The 21,922-nt window shown below is 41.4% G+C and overlaps 1 pseudogene; it reads left to right on the forward strand.

The window, feature by feature from the left end:
• Positions 1–308: 308 nt before the first annotated feature.
• The window catches only part of LOC134352493 (gastrula zinc finger protein XlCGF57.1-like), a 50,742-nt pseudogene continuing 29,128 nt past the window's right edge, over positions 309–21,922 (forward strand).

Genomic DNA, 21,922 nt, shown 5'->3' on the forward strand with positions numbered 1-21,922 from the left:
ACACCAGGCCGGTACTACCAGAAAAGAGAAAAGATGACAGTGACACAATTTATCAGGAACTAAATATGACTGGCCTTCGAAAAGAGCAGAAGAAATATTTATTTGTCATGATTTTGGAAAAGATTTTGCACACTGTGATTGGACAAGCTTTGAGGCACACAAGTAAAATCTCCCAGTGCACTGACTGTGGGAAGAGGTGTGACAAATTAATAAAACATTCAGAGTGGGGAGAAATAGTGTATGTGTGTGTGTGTGGGTGAGGATTTAACTAATCATCCAACCTGAAGTGACCCAGAAACATTCTAACCATGGAGAACCTGAGTAAATGTGTGGACCGTGATAAGGGATTCAGTTGTCCATCCCAGTTAGAACACCATCAGAGTGCTCGCACCAAGGAGAAACCATTCACCTGCACTGTGTGCGGGAAGAGATTTGCTCAGTTGTTTGACCATCTGAGACATCAGCGAGTCCATGCTGGGGAGAGACCATACACCTGTTCCTCATGCAAGAAGGGATTCATTCAGCTATCTCATCTCCTGCGACACCAGCGAACTCATACCGGAGAGAGGCCGTTTTCCTGTGCAGTATGCGGGAAGGGATTCACTCAGTCATCTCACCTACAGTCACATCAGCAAGTCCACACAGAAGAGAGGACATTCAACTGTTCTCACTGTGAGAAGAATTGTGAAAGCTCAAAGGTTCTGCTGAGACACCAGCGTATTCACACAGGAGAGAAGCCATTCACGTGCAATGTGTGTGGGAAAGGATTCACACAGTCATCCCATTTAAAGATGCACCAGTGTGTCCACACTGATAAGAGATCATGTAATTGTTCAGACTGTGAGAAGAGCTTTAAAAGCTCAGAGGATCCGCTTAGGCATCAGTGTATTCATACTGGGGAAAGGCCTTTCACTTGTACCGTGTGTGGAAAAGGATTCACTCAGTCCACCCATTTGCAGATACATGGGCTGGTTCACACAGGAGCGAGGCCGTTTGCATGCTCCATATGTGGAAAGGGATTCACTTGTTCATCTAACCTGCTTAAACATCAGCAAATTCACACAGGGGAGAGGCCATTTACCTGTTCTGTGTGTGGAAAGGGATTCACTTGTTCATCCACCCTGTTGATACACCAACGAGTTCACACCACAGAGAAGCCATTCATCTGCTCCATATGTGGAAAGTGTTTCACTCAATTCTCCCATCTACAGTCTCACAAGCAAGTTCACAAGTGACGATGAGGTTTGGATGCTGCTGTTACAGTAGCTGTTCATTGCATCACAGCAGACCCACAATTGTTTGAAAAGTTGAGCTATAAGTTTCCAAAGTTCAAAGTTCAAAGTGCGAAGTAAATTTATTACCAAAGTACATATATGTCACCATATACAACCCTGAGATTCACTTCCTGTGGGCATACTCAATTAATCCATAATGGAATCAATGAAGGACTGCACCAGCTTGCTCATTCAACCAGTGTGCAAAGACAACAAACTGGAAATGCAAAAAGAAAGATCTCTTGCCACCATTCAGGGCCCCAAACAGTCCATCCAGGTGAGGCAACACTTCACTTGTGAGTCTGTTGCGGTCACCTATTGCATCCGGTGCTCCTGGTGCGGCCTCCTCTAAGTCGGTGAAACCTGACGTAGATTGGGGGACCGCTTCGTCGAGCACCTCCACTCTGTCTGCCACAACAGACAAGATCTCCCGGTAGCCACCCACCTCAACTCTGCTCCCCATTCCCATTCAGATATGTCCATACGTGGCCTCCTTTACTGCCATGATGAGGCTAAACTCAGGTGGGAGGAGCAACACCTCGTATACTGTCTGGGTAGTCTCCAGCCCCTTGGTATGAACATAGAATTCTCCAACTTCCGGCAATTCCCTCCCCCTCCCTTCCTCTATCCCTATTTCACTCTGGCCCCTCTCCCAGCTGCCTATCACCTCCCTCATAGTTCCGCCTCCTTCTACTACTTATTGTTTTCCTGCCTCCCCTCCCTCACCCCTTTGTCTTTCAAATTACTGGTTTTTCAACTAAACCTACCAGCCTTCTCCTTCCAACCCTCCCCCACCTTCTTTATAGGTCCTCTGCTCCTTCCCTCTTCAGTCCTGATGAAGGGTTCCAGCCGGAAACGTTGAGTCATCGTTTCCACGGATGCTGCCCGACCTGATGACGGATGCTCCTTTCCTGCAACAACGCTTCGTGTAAATGTCCTCAATGATGCGGGGGGGGGGGTTACCCTTGATGGAATGGGCCATATCCACTACTTTTTTAGTATTTTCTATTCAAGGGCATTCGTGTTTCCATACCAGGTTGTGATGCAGCCAGTCAGCATACTCTCCACTACACATCTATAGAAGTTTGTCAAAGTTTTAGATGTTGTGCCAAATCTTCACAAATTCCTAAATAACTAAAGGTGCTGCAGTGCTTTCTTTGTAATTGAAATTGCGTGCTGAGGCCAGGACAGGTCCTCCAAAATAATTTGTGCATCTGATCTGCTGTAATATTCTTCATATGTCCAATAAATATCAGGTGTCTATCTCCAAGTGACTGCCAGATTATATATATTAAGTAGGTAGGAAACATTTCTGAGCAGTGTTCCAACACTTTGTAGAAAATTGAACTGAAAGAATTAAATGCCTTTCAAGGCATCAAGTTCTGTTGGAATCATAATGGGCCAAATGGCCTATTCCTGTTCTTTCTATGTTCTATCATGTACCTTTCAATAAAGAGGCAGGTCGCCAGTAATATTTTGTTAAGCGTATGAAGGGTGTGGGGAGAAAGGCTTCTAATTTAATCCCTGTGACGGTATATACTTTGTTCTGCACTCTGGGAATAATTTACTATGTCTACTCTGTCAGAAACTTTGATCACTCAGATTGCCTAGCCAACCCTAACCTCGCGATCAAGGGCATTACTGCTGAAAGTGTTTCCATGCTCACTGCAAAGGACCAAGGATCAACTTAGAACAATATTTCTTTGCCGGGTGTCAATCCAAGAGGAGTCTCTTTCCAACCAAGACTCTCAAGATAAATATTCCATCAGCCCATATGGTTAAAAATTGCACTTGAGCTTCAGCTGCAATCCAAGTTCCATTCCATCTCAAGTCCCAGACTTTCGCCCTGTTGATAATTTTTTGGAGCTATAGTTAGCCACAAAACTATAAGTATGAAGTGAGGAAAGAAGGGGGCTAAGCACACAGCCTTATGGTGCACCTATGCTAATGGTGAATGTAGAGGAAATGTACTCATTTAAGGTCAATTTTTAAAAGATTTTATCTTTCTATCTTCATGCCTTTTGTAATTGTAGAGTGTCCCACTCAACTCCATCTTCTTACAGCCTCATTTGAACGTTCATCCATTTTGCTTTCAAGGTAGTAATGTAATATAAGGATCTATTTTTTTTTCAGAACAATTACTACCCCTCAGCACTACATATTGATCGGTTGCCTACGCATGCATATTGATTTGTTGTCCATGCATGCTCATTGTTTGTCCTCGTCCTCCCCCTTCCACGCTACTCCCCTCTTTCTCCCCCTCCCCCTCCCCTTCCTTCTCTCACCAGTTAAAGCCATCTCCTGCATACGTGTTTTTCTTTAATCAATATATAGTTGCACAGACACAACAAATCGTCAACGAGTACAAACCTCAAAGTCAGAAAATATCACATACTGCACCAATATTTATGGGACGAAACAGTGAGAAGAACGAGTTAAACAGTACGGAAGCTGTAACAGACACCTACAGAGGGACACCTGAGTACAACATATACCCAGTGAAAGACACAAATTAAAGTGAAAATAACATGGTGATGGCTTCAGTCGGGAAAGTTGACAAATTTAATAGTGCTAATGAAAGCTGGGAGTCGTATATTGAGAGGGTTGAACTGTACTGTAAGGTGAACAACGTGGTTGAGCAAAAGAAAGCACACCCCCCCCCACGCTTTTAGCTTAATGGGTGCAAGAATCTATAGTCTCTTCCGCAACTTAGTAACCCTTGAAAAGCCAACAAGCAGGTCGTTTGATTAAATTGTTACAATTTTATGAAATCACTTGAGCCCTAAACTGCTGGTTATAACTGAGAGATTTAGATTCTACAAGAGGAACTAGTTAAAGGATGAAAATATTTCTGATTAGATTGTAGACTGTACAAACTTTCCCAGTACTGTGAATTTAGAGATGGACTTACTGATGCATTAAGGGACAGGCTTGTATGTGGCATACATAACTAAAACACTCAGAAGAGGCTACCCCCAGAAAGTGGCCTAACTTTAAAACAGGCATTGACAATATTGTTAGAGCAGCAAATGATGCAGCAGAGCTACAGAAAAAGAGGTTAGAATGTGAAATGCACAAGATGTTCATGAATGGTGCAAAAAGCCAAACATGTTATCAATGTGGCAAATCCTCCCATGATGCAAATGACTTGGTTCCAGGAAAAAGTGTGCAGAAATTGTCATGGACAAGGTCATAGAGAGAGTGGGCAAGTCAGATAAACAACAGAACCAAAGAGAAAAACTACACCAAGTGGAAAATTGGAAACACAAAACTAGGCAACTGCATAAAGTGACCAAATGTGAAACAGAATCAGACAACCCAGTGTCTGACAAAGGAGAACTGTCATGTCTAGAACTGCACAGCATAACTGAAGCAGGTCACAATAGATGTGTCTGGTGTAAAACTGAAAGTGGAGCTGGATACAGGGTCACGTTTGTCCGTATTCCAGTCGCTGACTACCACAGGCTGTTTTCTAAGATACAATTAGAGAAAATCTCAGTGAATGCTAAAGACATACACAGGCAAAAAAGTGTCCCCAAAGGTAAAGGCAAATTGAAGGTGGATGTGACGTATGGAGGCCAAACACAGCAGCTAGAGCTTTATATGTTGAAAAGTGGGGAGCCAGCACTTTTTGGACGTAAATGGTTGTTAAAAATCCAACTAGACTGGCACTCAATCAAAGCTCTCAGTGTGGAATCAGCAGACAACAGCAGCCAAATGGTAGCACTAACCAGAGAATGGAACAGCTGCTTAATGCTAATGAGAAGGTGTCTGAGAAGGGGATTGGTAAACTCAAAAGCATGAAGGCCAGAATTGAACTGGATGAAGCTGAACACCAAGATTCCATAAAGCACTCCCACTTCCATTCAAGGAAGCAAAGAGACTAATAATGATTCAGATGAACTGCCCACCCATTATGACCCATCTCTGCCCATCAGACTAGTGTGTGATGCATCCCCTTATGGCATTGGAGCTATTTTATCACACACTATGAAAGATGGATCTGATTGCCAAATGCTTTTGTGACAAGATTACTGATGAGTGCAGAACCCAACTACGCATAGATCAACCGAGAGGCCCTCAGTCTAGTATGAGGATTAAAAAAGTTCCACCATTTCCTCTACAGACTAGTGACAGATCACCAGACCCTTGTGTCCATTTCTAATATCAGGAAGGGTATTCCTGAAATATCTGCTACCCAGTTGCAATGTTGGGCATTTCTCCTAGGAGCCTGATTTCAAGGATACCAAACAACACAGCAACACTGCTGGCTTGTCACGTCTTCCACTGTTGGCAACCAAAGAAGAAAAGTCTTCATACTCTGACCCAGCAGAAGTGTTCCACACAGCATTGGAAGACCAGTTGCTGGTAACAAATTTGGAAATACAAAGAGAAACAAGGAATGACTCAACATTGTCAAATGTCACTGACATCACTATGCAAGGATGGCCAGCTCATGGTAACCCTACGTTTCCAGATTTCTCAGTGAGATGAGACCATCTGTCAATATGTCAAAGAACGCTGATGTGTGGATATCGTGTTGTGGTTCTCTCTAAACTGTGCACCAGAGTGTTGGAGAATCTGCATGAAGGACACCTGGATACAGTCAAGATGAAGAGTCTCACCCAGAGCTATGTGTGGTGGCCAGGAATAGATAAACAGATTGAAGATGTGGACAAAAGCTGTTTGGAATGACAAAAAGTTCAAAAACCACCCTACAGGCACTGTTGCATCATGAAATGACTGTCTTCACTATGACAAAGAGGACATAGTAACTTTGCTGGGCCATTCATGGACTCCATGTTTCTGATTGCTGTGGATGCTCATTTGAAGTGGCTGGAGGTTATACCAATTAAATCAACCACCTCAGCAAAGACTGTTTCTACCATGAGGACTTTTCTTCACCAGAAGCAGCTTACCAGAACAAATTGTGAGTAAAACTGGATCACAATACATGTCATAAGAATTTTGACTATTCATGAAGAAAAATGGCATCAGACATTTCAAGTCAGCTCCTCGTCTTCCAGCAACAAATGGGTTAGCTGGAAGGTTTATCCAAACATTCAATAAGTCTATTAAAGCTCTCTACAAGGAGGACATTTTTCTAAAGCACAAGGTGGACAACTTCCTTTTTGTGTATCAGAACTCTGTTCATGCATTGACAGATCAGACACCAGCAAAGCTGTTCATGAACAGGAATCTGAGATCTTGCATAGACCTCCTGAAACCAGACTTATGAAGGGAACTGCAGAATAAACAGTTCACCCATTTGCTAAGTGAATCACCAAAGAGCTTTGAGGTTGGACAGAAAGTCCTAGTGCGTGATTACCGAGAAGACAAGTGGACACTCAGTAGGATGGCTATAAGAACTGGACCACTGATGTACACAGTGGAAGTTGGAGATCAGACATGGAGACGTCATGTGGACCAGATACCAGATGCTCAACTGAAGAACACACCCAAGTCGACTGCATCCAACAAGATGGAGATATTTCAGCCACCAGACTTACCTCTCAGTGATGATCATGTCACTGCCAGCAACACGACACCAGAAACCAGGAATGTTATCTTAGACAAGGTGCCTACCAAACGTGATGCTCCTCCACAGATCTAGAGGCATGACGAGAATATTATCATTGACAAGACACCTGCCAAACCTGATGCCCCTCCACAGGTCCAGAGGTGCTATCCAGAAAGAAACAGATCACAACCCAAAAGACTGAACCTTTAGAACTGTGAAGTTAGTTATGGGCTGTTGTCGTGACAGTATGTTTATTTAGAATATGGGTTTATGAAATAAAAATTGAATGTTTTGTGATATCCAGTTTTATCTTGCATTAAGCTAAAGGGTGAGGAAGTGTGATGTATGAATCTATTTCTTTTAGAGCAATGACCCCCCTTAGCACTATGTACTGATCTATTGTCTATGCATGCACATTGTTTTCTCTCTCTCTCACACTGCAATGTTGATACACCAGTTAAACTATTCTCCTGTGTGCATACTTTTACTTATGTACAAACGTTTGTACTTGTAGTTGCAAAGACACAGCAGGTAACCTCACATTTTACTCCATTATATTCATCTGCTATGCCTTGGCCTATTCACTTCAGCTAGTTGTATGGTTTTGGAGCCTAACATCCTCCACACTGCAACACATATTTGGGTCATCAGCAAACCTGGATTGAGTGCAAACACAAGAGATTCTGCAGGTGCTGGAAATCCAGAGCAACAATAAATTGCAACTGATTCCAAATCATCGATAATGGGATTGGTATTATTGGATATTTGATGGTCAGCATGGATATGATGGGCCAAAGGGCCTGTTTTTATACTGCATGCTCTATAATAACATGGGTGTACATATTGGCCCACAATGAACATAGGATACTACAGGCCCTTTAGCCCACAATGTTGTATCAACCTTTTTCCCTTCTTTAAGATTAGACTGACCCTGCTGAATGTACCTTAATTTTTCTGTCATTTGCGTGCCTATTTAAGAGTTTCTTAAATGCCCCTAATGTATCTGCCTCTATACCACCCATGGCAGGGCATTTCACGCACCCACCACTCTTTGTGTAAATAAATAAATGCCTCTGACAGCATGCCCCCCCTCCCACTATACTTTCCTCCAATCATGCCCCCTTGTATTAGTTATTTCTGCCCTGGGAAATGTCTCCAGCTGTCCATTCGATCCATGCCTCTTAACATCTTGTACACCTCTATCAAGTCACCTCCCATCCTTTTTCCATGAAGTTTGGGTTAATCCCTCTTCCTAGCTCTTGGTCCATTGTCTGTCGTTAGATCATTCCAAACGCCGAGCCAATTTGCTGAGATTGAGAATGCCTTTGGGCTGTATCACTGCACTGGGGTCTGGGTTCTAGACCGAGGCATTACTTGGTGCTTGGACGATTTAATTTAAATGCCAGTCCAGATAGACTGGAAAGCCCGAGTGTGGAGGTGAAGGTCGGGCGAATTTCATTCGCTCTTCTGCAAATGCTCATTCCTCTCTTTCTGGTAGCTGTCACCTCTGTGAATTTTGCGGTGTTTTGGCCCCACTGATATGATGAACTTGAGACTGAGACTTGGGCCTAATACTCTGTCTGCTCCGGAGAGCAGAGCTTTGGACTCAACCCAATTCGGAATGCTGTTGTTTGCATCTATTGTTTCAATGATGTGTGTTTTTTTCCCCTCTTTCTCTGCACTGTGGCTATGGTCCTTTTTTTTTTACATTGGGTTCTTCGGGTTTCTTCTCAAGGTGCATAATTCATACATTCTTTGATAATAAAAGTACTTTGATTGATTGTTAACACACTTGAAGTGCCAATCCCACTATTTTTATTGAGGATTGCTGCTTCACCATCCTTTCAGCCAGTGAGCTCCATGCCCAACACACAGTGAATGAAATATTTATCAACTCCTCTCTAATAAAATCAGTAATTTTCTTTTATTTATGTCAGCTAATTACTGACCTCTCTGCGAACGGAATGGGTCCTTACTATTTTCCCATGCCGAAGCCTAACTTCAGTCACTTTTCAGTTTTTATTCCGTATAGAACAATCCCAGCTCAGTAGCTGCCTCCTCATAATTCTCCAGCTCTGATCCCATTCTTATAAATCTTTGCACCTTTTCTGGTGGCGTCATATCTTCCCCCTGCTCTGGTGTTGAGAACTGCACACCAGTACCTTCATGCCAAACAAGTGTTTCGTACAGATTAGGAACTCCAGCCTGCTTTGGCATTTACTACTGGCTAATCTCATTTTCTGCCTGGGTCATTATTGTTTTACTGCCTTCAGGGCCTTGTGGGCATGCACTCCACATCTCACATTTCAGTGCATTGCAGTCAAAGGTCATGGTCCAGCATGGTGGAAAAATGTTTGTATCCGTACTTCTCTGGCTGGTCAGACTGCCAGATGGTTAAGTCCTCTAGTATCAATGTGTAGCCTCTACTTCAGGAAGTCCTCCGTTTTGCCTCCATGTAGTGACAGGAAGTGTAGTGGTTCAGTGCTAAAGCTTCAGGAAAACCTGGGTGGTTCTGTCCCATTTAGACAGTTCAGGGACTTGAGGGTCCCATGATTTTTTTAATTGACTTTTATCTATGGAAGAATTACTCCATTGTCTGTGAGTACCTTGGAAGATAGGATTTGCACCCTTGTTTTGCCCTGTAATATAATCTGACGTCTAAAGGCAGATTTGTTATCTTTCCACCGATTTTCGCAACCAACCCACAAACAAATGTTGTGCTCTAATTTTTTTAGACCAACTGGGGTATCAAGAGGGTGACCCTAACATTTTCACATCCCTGAGTGCCAGGCAAGCCTGTAGAGGACACATCAACATAGGAGGTGGTAGTTGTGAAAGATGACCCTACCTTGATTGCATAGAGAACGAGCTAAGAGCCTTTTCTGCTGGTTCTGTTCTATTTGTCTATTTGAGCTGTGTCCTGGCCTGCTACAGCCCAACAGGATATGGTCTAAACATGGACAAGTGGAACCAGCTTAGACAACAGACACAAGAAATTCTGCAGCTGCTGGGTGACCCAGTAGTGTGGTATGATGGCCTCTATACCTCCTTGTGCAACTAGATCCTCTACTTCCTCATTGGCAGACTCCAGACAGCAGAGATTGACAGCGGCATTCCTCTACACTCACCATCAGCGCAGGTGCACCACAAGGCAGTGTGTTCAGCTCCTGCTTTTTGCACTTTATAACTATAATTTTTGTGACTAAGTACAGCTCCAATGTCATACTTGGGTTTTCTCATAACACCACTGTTGTTGGCCAAAGCAAAGGTGGTGATGAATCAACATATAGGAGGGAGATTAAAAATCTGGTTGATTAATGCCACAACAACATCATCTCGCTCAACATCAGCAAAACAAAAGAGCTGATATCTGACTTCAGGAGGAATGAGCTGGTTTTCATTAGAGGATTAGAGGTGAAGAAGGTCAGTAACTTGAAATTTCTTGGTGTTATATCAGAGGATTTCTTCTGGGTGCAGAAAGTAAATGCCAGCAGAAAGAAACGATGTCAGCATCTCTCTTAGAAATTTCTGTAGATTCACATTGTCACCAAAAACATTGACAAACTTTTGTAGATACACAGTGGAGTATATCCTACTGGATTGTATCACAGCCTGATATGCGAACACCAATGCCCAGGAAAGGAAGAGACTGGCTGATACAACCTAATCATCATAGGCAAAGCTCTCCTTATCATTTCCATAGAACACTGCCACAAGAAAGCAACATCTATCATCAAAGAACCCACACCAATGGGCCATGCTCTCTTCTCTTGCCATCAGGCAGGAGGTGCAGAAATCTTAGGTCCCATACTGCCAGGTTGAGGAACAGTTATTACCCTGCATCCATTATGCTCCTGAACTGGCATGGTAACTACAAACGGTACTACCACAACAACTCTGAACTGATTCTACAACAGTCTTTGTTTATGTAAAGATTTTGTAAATTCTATTGTATTTCATTAGTTTCCTGTAAATGTATATAAGAAAATGAATCTCAAGGAAGTATATGGTGAGTTGTATGTATTTTCATAGAAAGTTATACATTGAACTTTGAGGGGCTGCAGACATGTTGTGCATATTCAAAAACCCCTCCCATCCTTGGACAATCTCTCCTCTTCATATTCCACTGGGCAGGTGATACAGAAGTCTGAATGCACATACCACCAGGCTCAAGGACAGCTTCTGCACTGCTGTTATAAGACTTTTGAATGGTCCTCTAGTACAAAACTATAGACTTCTGACCTCACAATCTACCTCATTATGGTCTTGAACCCTATTGTTTCCCAGCACTGCATTTCCTCTGTAGCTGTTGCAGAATATTCTGCATTGTTATTGTTTCACCTGATTCTACCCCAATGCAGCATGTAAGAAATTGATATGTATGAACAGTATGCAAGAAAATACTTCTCACTATATCTCAGTCAGTGTGACAGTAATAAACTAATTCTAGTTATGCCAACTGGGAACTCAGTTCATGGCCACATTTCCAACTTGTGAACGGTTAAGGTATGGATCATTCAGGGCGAGGAACTCTGTTGTAACTTGGGGATGACCACTATGCACAGGATTGGCAGATGACCTGCCACTGATTGACAACGTGAAACAGCACTTCCTTTTCCCTTGTCTGCTTCCATCTGGCACCTATCTGATTCTCATCTCCATTCCTCCTCCTCTTCCCCCATCTGGCTGCTTCTGCCCACCATCCTTCACCCCTCCTCAGTCCAGCAGAAACCCAACCTCTTTCCACTCCCTCCCTCCGACTGTCTTTTTACTGGGTGTCCAAATGTAGAATCTCAGCCTGAAACATTGACAATTCCTTTCTCCCCCCAACCCCCACCAAGCTATTCAACCTGCTGAGTTCTTCAGTCAGTTTGCTCTCATTTTGGCAGAAGGAAAACATCACATGTTGACCAGTATGGAAGGAGCAGAATGCGCTATGCATGCTACAGCTTTCACTGTGTTGAACACTTTTAGTTAATGTTAGAACCCATAGAGAGGTATTTGTCAGTGGCTCTGCACCTGCTTCAACCAAACAGAGACAAACATGCAAAATCCTCCAAGAGGACCACAACCTTACTGTAGGGTTTGGAGGCTTGCATCCTTGATGACCCAGAGAGCTATGTTGGCTAGAGTCATGGCCTTGTGATTTGGCTTGATAGGGTCACCCATGCCAAGCAGGTCAAAGGCTAAGGGCTGGACTAAGAGTGGTCCACTGGTCCTCCAGGTTCAGAGGTTCAGCTCAGGGCTGACAACCCTAACTGGTCAAAAAAACAATTGTATGGAAGCAGCAATGATGAATCCTTCTACACAGACAGAGTTGGAGGACCTTTATTGCTGCCCTATTTTTTTTTTACCATGCCCATGGTCTGCTCTTTATCAAATTACGGTATTGTTTTGCACTGTTGTAACTATATGTTATAATTACGTGGTTTTTGTCAGTTTTAGTCTTGGTCTGTCTTGTGTTTCTGCGATACCATACTGGAGGAACATTGTATCATTTTTTAATGCATGCATTACTAAATGACAATAAACAAGGATCAAGTGTCCTCATAATCTAATCTAATCTAAATGTCAGTGGTGTAATGGGCAGGAAGTAAGTAAACATAGTAGGAAAACTACAAACGTAAGTAAAGAGCTGAGAAACTATGCTAATAGGTAGAATGAATGTGAAGAATAAAGGAATAAAGAAGCCTTTGAAAAATCCATCACTTTTATAATAAGATAGGAAAATTTCTTAGGTAGGAATAAACTAGCTAATAGGCTACGTAGTTAAAATATTCACATCACATGAGTAATGTGCTAATACTTAGCCAGTGAAAAATGAAAAAGGTGATAAACCATTAGTTTAGCTGCAATATTGCTTTTTGCCGATGAGTGGGGATGAACCACCACATAATGTGAAAATTACATGAGAATGTTAAAACTCAGATAACTTATAAAATGTATTATTTTAAAAACTGAGGTTTCCAACACTATATTGTTTGATTACACATCGTTTGTTTAAATAATACATCACGAGTTATATGTAAAAGTATGTAAATGGCATACATCATTACACCATCATACCATACGTGCAGCTCTCTAAAATAGAAAATGAAACACATTCCAGATTCAGCATGTTTTTCTTTTCATTACTTTTAATATTTTGGGTTTACAAAACATAATGGCCATGATATTAATGGATGACCAAGCAAGAATGATAATCTCAATCTCAATAGTTTTCTCCCACCTACATTTCTTATGTTTTATGACAGGTCAGCTTTAAGAATCAGTATAGTTTTTTTTTAAGGAGGAGGAAGTCTCTGGCTACCAATTTTGTGAGGTACCAGTGTTGCGCTATCATTCATCAGAGAAAGATAGATGGAGTTAATAAAAAGAATGACCATAATCTCATTGTGTTGTGGAACAGATTAAAATTGCCCTTCTCCAGAATGCCACCAGAGATATTAAAGGAAGCCAGGGAATTGATCATGGAGAATCCATGTGGATTCAGAAGAGATGGCTTTATTTTACTATCAAAGTAGAATAATGTGAAGGAATGGGAGCACAGCGACACTGCTCTAGCACTTTAGGTTTGGTTCTGATTTAGCTTGCTGTCTGAGGGTTTCCAAAAACTGCTTGGCTTAGTTTCTTTGTGGATCTTAGAGTGGGTAATTTCTCTCTCCTCCTGGCCTCATTCATTAAAACCCTTTCTTCTGCTCCACCCTTTCCATCCATCCATCACCCACACATTCCTCCCACTGGGTCCCCTCGTCCACTACTCCCCTTGCCTTCCCCACCTCCCTCTTCTGTCAGATTCTGCATGCTTCAGCTTTTTGTCACTGCAAGAATGTCCCCTCACAAATGAGGAGATCTCATTGAGACCTACAGAATACCCAAAGGTTTAGATAGAGAAAATGTTTCCAATAGTGGGAGAGTCTGATGGCAGAGGCACAGCTTCAGAATAGAAAGATATCCCTTTAGAACAGAGATGAGGAGGAATTTCTTTAGCCAAATGGTGGTGGTGAATCTGTGGAATTCATTGCCACAAGTGGCTGTGCTGACCAAGTCATTGGTGTATTTAAAGTGGAGGTTCATAAATTCTTTATTAGTAATGCAGTCGAAGGTTATAGAGAGAAGGCAGGGGAATAGGATTGAGAGGGAAAATAAATTATCTGGAATGGAATGCAAAGCAGGCTCGATGGTCCAAATGGCCTAATTCTTCATGGTGGGGGGCGGGGGTGAGTGGTTGTGTTAGTTGATGATCATGTGAGGGGGAATAGGACTGATGGCAATACTCTCAGAGCTGGTACAGACCTAAATGGGCTGTTGCGTTTCCTAATTTTTCAGAAAATAATAAACTAACAAACGGAGTGGCTGTTCAAATTACTTTTTGAAAGTTATTCCAAACTTGTACATAATTTTTCTGTATAAACAGAAAGCCTAGGAAGTAAGGGAAATTTACAAATTAACATTCATAAATTATACCAAACAGCTCATATTTCCTGCTGGGAATGGAATATTGGCCTCTATATCATGGTTCTACAATATGAATGGCTGGAATTTATTCTTCAGTTTCAATTGGTGAGACCACCTTGGACAAGCATGTTGATTCCAGACCCTTGGAAAGGACAAAATAGTCTCTGAGTGGGCATACTTAACATTTCTGAGAACAAAATTGCTGAACAAGTTAATCAGGCTGAAGAAGACATATGGTTTGCTGGTCTTCATTAGAATGGGGATGGAGTTCATGATCCATGAGATAATGTTGCAGCTCTATAAAACCCTGGTTAAACCACACTTGGAATACTGTGTTCAGGGTCTGGTCACCTCATTATAACAAGGATGCAGAAACTTTAGAGAAGGTGTAGAGTAGATTTACCAGGATAATGTCTAGGATAGACAGCAAGTTTTATGAGGCTAGGTTGAGCGAGCTAGGGCTTTTCTCTTTGGAGTGAAGGAGGATGTAAGACTACTTGATAGAGGTGTACAAGATTGGTAAAATGCATAGTGAATGGATAGCTAGAGAATTTGTCTTAGGGCATTAATGGTAAATATGGGGTTTAATTATAAGCTGTTTGGAAAAAATTCAAAGGGGATGACAAAGGTAAGTTTTTTTTATACACAGAGTAGTGGATGTGTGGAACGCCCTGCCAGGGGTGGTGGTAGAAGTCAATACATTAGGGACATTTAAAACACTCTGAGATAAACATATGGATGATAGAAACAAACTTGGAGAGCTATGTAGGAGGGAAGCGTTACATTGAACTTCGAGTAAATTAAATCGTTGGCACAACATCATGGGTCAAAAGGCCTGCACTATGATATAATGTTCTCTGTTTTATGATGGGTGGACTGATTAGGCAGTTCAAACTGAGGGGATTTCACTAAATCAACATATGAACTATTTTCTCTGGTGACTGAGCTTTGAACAAAATGTTACACTTGAAAATTAGAGTAAAGAAGAATTAGAAATCAGAAAGCCCCACTTTCAGAAAGGATGCAGAAATCTGCAGTGAATGATTGAAGTAGAATATGATTTCTTGTTCTGTTCAGAAATAAACAGCTTACAGATATGTTGTTCACGTTTTGTAGGAACTTGGTTCTAAAGGATGTGACAGCTTGGTTTTGCAGACATCAATATGTTGACTATTATCAACTATTTTTCTTTTTGAGCCGACTGAGGGACATCAAAATCTGTTGACTATCACCAACTGATCCAGGTTAGGCTATTCACTACACAATTCTTAATTAATGAAAGTTTGCACTTTATTGTCTGCACAAACAGCAGTATAACCATGTTCATCCCCGACCAACAAATGAAAACATAAATTCTACTGTTCCCTCTGTACCAGCACTCACTCAGGCCACTCCTCTAAATTATAACACTGAACTAGGGCATCTCCTGTTAGATAACAATTGGTCCTTCTCCCAGCCCCTGGCATGGGCATTTTCTACTGATAGTTATTACCCAGAGTTCTCATTTGTTCTGCTCCACCTGGCTAATACGTATCAGCTTCCCACTGGCTCTGGTCCAAGCTGCCATCATTTTATTGTCCGTCTCACAAGTGACAACTTGTAACTAATGTCTCTTTGTTCTGAATCAGAGCAGACCAGCCAGTTGCTAGGTTCAGACACAGATTCACTGCATGTACTAACTTACTAAAGAACACTTCACAAATAACTCCTTATTTGGAAATTATCTCCAGCATCATTGCACTTTGATACAGCTATTCCTGAGCAAAACAAGCTCACAAAATGGAGGTTACAGAGCAGCTTCGCAAAATAGTCCATTCCTACAACCACATGACAAGAACAAAGACAATTGGTTTGTCTACTTCCACTGTTCTTGACATATTCAAGTTTGAAGTTTGGTACCATATTTTAATTCTTTATTGGCCAATAAACAACACATTATTTGAAATTTACAGAGGAGATTAATCTCCAGTTTGGATAGAGGAGTTAATCAACTGTGCAGAATCAAACTCAAACTTTCACCGGTTCCACTCACTGAAATAACAAATGGCTAATGTTGTTCTGTTGATTAATGAAGAGTAGCAAGGACAAGCCTAGGAAGTAAAGCTGGTTAGCCTGACATTAATAATGGAGCAGTTACTGGAGGGAATTCTGAGGAACAGGATCCATCCATCATTGAGATAGATAGGAACTAACATGGCTTTGTACTTGGGAAGTTGTGGTAGGGGGACTTTTAGAGTTTTCTGAAGAGGTAACTAGAAAGATAATCAGAGTAGGTTAGTAGATATTTTCTATTTGGATTTTCACTAGGTCCCATATTGGTAAGCTGGTCTGAAAGGTTACACCCATGTAATCAGTGGAGAGCTCCTCAGGTGGATTCAAAATTAGCTTGGAGGTAAGAAGCAAAGGGTGATAGTTGAAGGCTGTTTCATGGAGTGGAGTCTGGTGATTAGTGGTGTGCAACAATTTGGAGATCCATGTAATTCATGGTTTATATAAATGAGTTGGATACAAGTGTACATAGATTGATCAGCAAGTTTGCAAATGACATGAAATTAGGAGTTGTTGATAGTGCAGAAGGTTATCATAGATTACAAGGAGATCAAGATCAGTTAGGACATTGAGCTGAGGAGTGGGGACCAAAAGTTCATTGTGTTTGTTGATAATTCCGTGCTGGGGTTGGTTACATTTTGGTGCATCAAATTTAGTTTCAATATCCCGTACAAACCTTTTTCATTGTTCCTGACTGATAATTCTGTTTTCTTCATCTGCATATTTCATGTACTGTATCTATTTAGTCTGGCTTTGTATGCACCAAGCTTTTGTTTTAGTGTTATCTATAAATACTACAATGCTTTTGTTCAGTTGATCATATCTTGTATGGACCTTATATTTCCTTAATACAGGTAAGGGTGAGGTGATGCATTTTGGAAAGTCAGACCAGCCTAGGACTTGTACTATGAATGGTATGGTTAGAATTGTGCTCAGATTTTTCAATGATAAGATGTTCACCAATCCTCAAAACAGAGTATATTGCTATTAAACCTGACACTTTTAGCAGATCTTGATGCATTTGGCAGATCCTCTGACTGAAGAGTCAGGTTGCATTACAGCGGTGTTCCCTTGGGCAGATCTCGAGTTTCATTTCCTTGTTTCTTATTTACTGAAAAATGAATGCTGCATTGAATTTTACTACAAATCACTCACAGGAATAGTTGATAACACAGATCATATGACACTGAAGCCGAATTAGGACATCGTATCTACTCTACCACTCCATAACGTTCAAAGTAATCAAGAAGCTGTTGACCCTGACTGGTTGAGAAAAATGGTTGATGTAGACACAGGAATATCCTACGACTATGAAGTTCAAAGTTGAAAGTTCAAAGTAAATTTATTATCAAAGTATATGTCACATACAACCCCAAGATTCGTTTACCTGTGGGCATGCACAGTGGTTCCAAAGAACACAATAGAATCAATGAAAGACCACACCCAATAGGATGGACAAACAAAGAATGTGCAAAAGATAAAAAAAACTATGCAAATTCAAAATAAATAATAATAATAGTAATAACAATAATATTTACAACTGAGATGACTCAAGCAGTTAATGGAAGAAAGGCACAAATGAAATGGTCATTGGAAGTAAACATATTCATAATGTGTGTATATTATTAAGTGAAGGAACTTGAGATTAACGGCAGCATACAGGGACAAACTTCATCACAATGTATAGTGTAATGTCCCTTCATGCGAGTAAATGCACAACGAATAGCAGATCAATTTAGAGTGATCTTAAAAAAATAAATTAATCCCTTTAGATGTTAAACCAAATGAAATATGAAGTTGCACAAGAGCAAAGTGGGTTATTGATGTCCACCAATGGAACAAGTGGAATTGGATATGCAAATTATGGTGGAAGAAGACTTGGGCTAGATCTTGTTGGCATAAGAAATCAGCTTCACCTCAACAGCAAGCTCAGCCCCGTGCCTCACAAGGGAAGGAAAACACTGAATGAATGGCACAATTTCAGGCTACAATTGCAGATGCAATGGAGATGTTGTCAAATTTCCAACTAGGCCTGGCCCTGAAGTGTTCATGCGTGGTGGGAGAGCAAAAATTGTATGGCTTATAGACACTGTTGCCAGTGGACGTGGAAGACAATGATGATCATGACAGTGCATGAACAATAACATGCCAGAATTATGCAAATTATCATAAAGGAGTGCCTTGATTGAACCCAGGTCTGATTCTGTACACTGATAGCACCTCAACCATTGATGGAGGAATTTGAATGGCTGGTTGGGCTGTTGACACAGAAAATGAAGTGATGGCTTCAGGAAACATAGCTTCTGATACCTCTGCACAACAGGCAGAAATAAAAACTTTAATTGAAGCCTGTAATTTAACGGAAAGGAGATCAGCTAATGTCTACATGGACTTTTGAAGTGCTTTTGGAGTCATTCATGACTTTGGAAATTTATGTAGGCAAAGAGGATTTCTTACAGCCGAAAGAACTCCAATCTAGAATGGTGAACTAGTACAAGGTCTCATGAAAGTCATGCAACTTCCATCAGAAGTTGATGTAAATGTTACTCTAAAATGGCCACAATGGAAAGCTGTGGAATGCATTTGAAGACAAAACTGCAAAAAGGCAGCCAAAGAAGGGATAAAGAAAATCAAAGAAATTGAAGAAGACCCAATAACGAAAACCAAGTTAAACACTGTGTCACAGCCAGACATCCAAGATATTCAAGAAATGCAAGATCAGTGCTCAAATGAAGAAAAGTGGCACTGGATAGAAAATGGTGGGTTACTAAATGATGATGGAGCATGGAGATATTGCACTAGTCATAGACTGGTAGCCCCAGCTGAGCTGCTTCCTTACCTGGCACTGCAGATAAACACCTTAGAGTGCAAAACATTGGTGTGTAAAAGATGGTCAACAGATTCTCCCACTGGTGCTGGAATCCAAAGTTCAGGATGTAAGCTTGACAAACAGTTGAGAGGTACGTATATGACTACCGAAAAACAAATCCAGGAACAACGGAGAAGCTACCTCAACTAAGTACTCCTACCCCACCAAGTCCATTTTTACATCTACAAGTAGGCTACATTACCAAAGTGCCAAGGATATTCAGATGTGTTAGTAATAGTCAAGATCAATTTTCAAGATGAGTGAAAGTCATCCCAGCAAGAAAAGCCGCAAACACACAGCAAAAACTCTGATAAGGACAATATTCCTAGTTTGAGATTGCTTGTCACTCTGACCAAAGAATACATGCCACTGTAAGTGTTTGTCAAGAATTGTCCGACTGATGAATATTGAATGGTCTTTTCATTACCCATGTCATCCAGAGTCATCTGGACAAGTTGAAAGAATGAATGACATCATCAAACAATGGGTGACTTAAGTATGATGAAGGAGGTGTTCCATTGTCTACAGCTCTTCCTTTGGTTTTTATGTAGGATCAGATAGGTTGTGGCTGTGATACAATAAGGTACTGGGGCCTCTTCTGAGATGATCTTAGGAGTTGACTCTGGGAATGCAGGAGTGGTTCTGAGAGCTCTTGATGCTCTCTTCTCTTTTCTTCTTCTCCAAGGTGCTCTTGGAGTCTTGTGGATGTGTTGGCATCCCAAACAGTCCGTGGCAAGCTGCTCAATCTGCTAATCCAGTTCAGGCAAGAAGATAAAGCTTCGAGCCAATGCTTTCATTTTGACCTTGCATAGAATACCAGCATGTAACTCTTCCAACACTTTAGCTCTCAGCTTGGATGGTACAACTCTCAATCCCCACATCAGGGAACTTCCATCAAGGTTAGGTTCATCCTGGTGCTGGTAAAATTGGGGTAACTAGGGTTTCTGCTGCACATTACAGACATTTTGGGTGCCTATGTAGACCTGAGACAGTGTGGAGTCTTTTCTGGTGTCCCTTTGGATAATCTCTGCTGTAATAAGGAGACTTTCTATTTACATTAGAGAGAATTCATAAGGGGAGTGTACTCTTTTGTAAAATATTCAGGTATTCCCTTTTCCAAGGATAAATTGGACAATCCAGCAGCCTTTCCCTGATTAGTTGTCCTCTTCAATTTGTTCTTGTAATTGTGTCCTCCAAGAAACAGATTCCTTCTCTGCATTCATGCTATTGCTACTAGTGGAATGCCTTTCTGTTGATTGAAAATGGACACTAGTGGTTGATTATCAGTAATAGTAAGAATATGATGCAAAGGCTATAGGGCGTTCACTTTCATCACTCATAACATGTGCTATGTCTGCACCTATACCATAAGGTGAGGCATCACCAGCAAGCTTCACAGGATGATATGGATCATAATGTGAGAGTACAGTGTCTGTTGTCAGCATTTCCTTTACCTTTTTGAAAGCCACCCCACACTGTTTTGTCCATTGCCATTTCTTCCTGATCTGCAGTAGTGAGTTCAAGGGATGAAGTACAGTGGCCTGGTTTGGCAACAACCTGTTATAAATGACAAATCCTAAAAAGGACTGCACTATGATGTGTCCTTTGGCCTTGGGGCATCTACCACAGCTTGAATTTTCTCAGCAGACATGTGTAATCTTTGTGCATCAATGGTGTGACCACGGTAAGTTTAAAGAATTCACACCTGTTGCATCATGCTCTGAGCCCATAATCTTCCAATCTTTAAAACACAGTCTTGAGATTTTGGAGATGGTCCTTGTTATCCTTACCAGTAACAATGATGTCATTCAGGTAACACAATGAGTGCCTGGACAGTCTTGTAGCACCTGGTCTGTGGCTTTCTGCCAGAGTGCAGGTGCAGGTATTATTCCAAAAGTAAGCGTAGTATAGTGATAAAGCCCTTTCTGAGTGTTTATGGTGAGGAACATTTTGCACTATTCTTCCATCTATAGGTAGTCCTCAGTTGTCCACCTTGCCCAAAGTGTTTCCCCCAGAAAGCTTTGCAGGGATATCCTCTATCCTGGGCAGAAGGTATTGATCTACTTACAGTACTGGGTTGATGGTGACCTTAAAAGCACCACAGATACTGATAGACCCATCCTTCTTGACTATAGGGATGATTGGCAATGCCCATGTGCTCCTATGAAAGAATTCCTTGGGCCTCCATGCAATCTAGCTCACGGCCTTCATAATTGGTGTAAGGAACTGGACAGGCTATGCAAAAACGAGGAAATCTGCAGATGCTGGAATTTCAAGCAACACACATAAAAATTGTTGGTGAACACAGCAGGCCAGGCAACATCTATAGGAAGAGGTACAGTTGACGTTTCGGGCTGAGACCCTTCATCAAGACTAACTGAAAGAAGAGATAGTAAGAGATTTGAGATTTCAAATATTGAAACGTCGACTGTACCTTTTCCAGTAGATGCTGTCTGGCCTGCTGCGTTCACCAGCAATTTTTATGTGTGAGGCTATGCAAAAGTTGGGTGTGGTATTTTCATTTAATACTATTTCACCCTTGATATGTTTGAGCTTTCCAATATCATCATTATACACTGCTGTGGCATCGTACAGTGCCTTTCTTAATTCACTTTCCATTGACTTTGTGATGTGGCATGCAATGGTGGATGGATCTCCAATCACTTTTTAGATGTCTCAACCACTCATGACCTCACAATGCTGGCCCCCCTGTTTTTACCACTCACAAGCCCAATCCAATTTAATTGTTAC

The sequence above is a fragment of the Mobula hypostoma genome, chromosome 10 (genome assembly GCF_963921235.1).
Source record: "Mobula hypostoma chromosome 10, sMobHyp1.1, whole genome shotgun sequence".
Classification (NCBI taxonomy): Eukaryota; Metazoa; Chordata; class Chondrichthyes; order Myliobatiformes; family Myliobatidae; genus Mobula; species Mobula hypostoma.